This window comes from Dioscorea cayenensis, unplaced genomic scaffold (genome assembly GCF_009730915.1).
Source record: "Dioscorea cayenensis subsp. rotundata cultivar TDr96_F1 unplaced genomic scaffold, TDr96_F1_v2_PseudoChromosome.rev07_lg8_w22 25.fasta BLBR01000114.1, whole genome shotgun sequence".
Lineage (NCBI taxonomy): Eukaryota > Viridiplantae > Streptophyta > Magnoliopsida > Dioscoreales > Dioscoreaceae > Dioscorea > Dioscorea cayenensis.
The window spans coordinates 129,302-130,613 of NW_024086505.1; the positions used below are offsets into that span (position 1 = coordinate 129,302).

Genomic DNA, 1,312 nt, shown 5'->3' on the forward strand with positions numbered 1-1,312 from the left:
GCATGATAACCCCTCAAGGGGATCCACATCCATAGGCCTTTGCACTTCATTGATTCTCTTGCTTGCTTATTGCTTGTTCTCTCTAATTTGCTAGCAAATCTTGTGTTTAGTTTTATTTGTATTTAGTAGAGTAAATCCATCACTTAAGATCTTAGGCTAGATAATAGCTCGAGAAGGAGTAATAGGAGATCCTTAGCCCCGTGGAATACGATCCTCGTGTCTTTGCACGAGGTATTACTTGGCGATTCCGTACACTTGCGGGGAAGCGATCAAGTTTTTGGCGCCGTTGCCGGGGACCATTAAGGAATTCTAGTAAACTTTTAGATTATTACTCTAGCCATTTCATTCTTTACTCATTTGTTGATTTTCTTTTCCCTTGATCTTAACTCTCTATCATTTTTCTTGGTTGTGCAAGGTACTGTGTATGACACGGTCGAATCCGTCGCCTTTGATTACACCGGATAGTGAAATTGAAAGAACTTTGTGTCGGAGATTGAGAGAAGTTGGTGAAGGGTCAGGTACACAGAACATCGAAATTGAGGATAGAGTGTCTACAATCATGGCCGAAGAACGACGTCCTTTATCCGAATATGAGAGACCCCAATTCACGGGTGATGAGTTCAGTGTTCAAGCACCGTCAGTGGCATCCAACAACTTTGAAATTAAAGCAAGTACAATTGGCATGATCCAAAATTCAGTCCAATTCAATGGTCTTGCCCATGAGGATGTGCATGACCACCTTTCCCGATTCCTCCAAATTTGCTCTACATTCAAGATCAATGGGGTGTCGGACGATGCTATCCATTTGAGATTATTTCCATTCAGTTTGAGAGATGGAGCTTATCGTTGGCTTACCTCATTGTCTCCGGGATCTATTAAAACATGGAAGGACATGGTGGAGAAGTTCCTTGGAAGATATTTTCCGCCAAGCAAAGCGGCGAAGTTGAGGCAAGAAATTTCAGCCTTTATACAAGGGGAGTCCGAAACATTATTTGAAGCTTATGAGAGATTCAAGGATCTCCTTAGAAGGTGCCCCCACCATGGTTTTGCTTCATGGATGCGAGTACAAATCATTTACAATGGGCTAAATTATGCTACTCGCCAACTCATTGATGCTACGGCAGGGCGGTTCCCTTAGCAACAAGTACCCCGATGAGGGCCGAGCAATTACTTGAGTCAATGGCAAGCAATGAATCACATTGGGCCTCAAGGGGATCTTCACAAAAGACTGCTGGGCTTTTATGAAGTAAGTAGTGATAATGCCTTAGCCGCAAAAGGTTGACGTGTTGACTCGAAAGATTGATCTTCTTAT

The 1,312-nt window shown here is 42.9% G+C and overlaps 1 non-coding gene across 1 annotated transcript; it reads right to left on the reverse strand.

The window, feature by feature from the left end:
- Positions 1-940: 940 nt before the first annotated feature.
- LOC120253548 lies at positions 941-1,047 on the reverse strand. Its single transcript, XR_005534310.1, has one exon. It is a non-coding gene; the product is annotated as a small nucleolar RNA R71 (small nucleolar RNA).
- Positions 1,048-1,312: the final 265 nt, after the last annotated feature.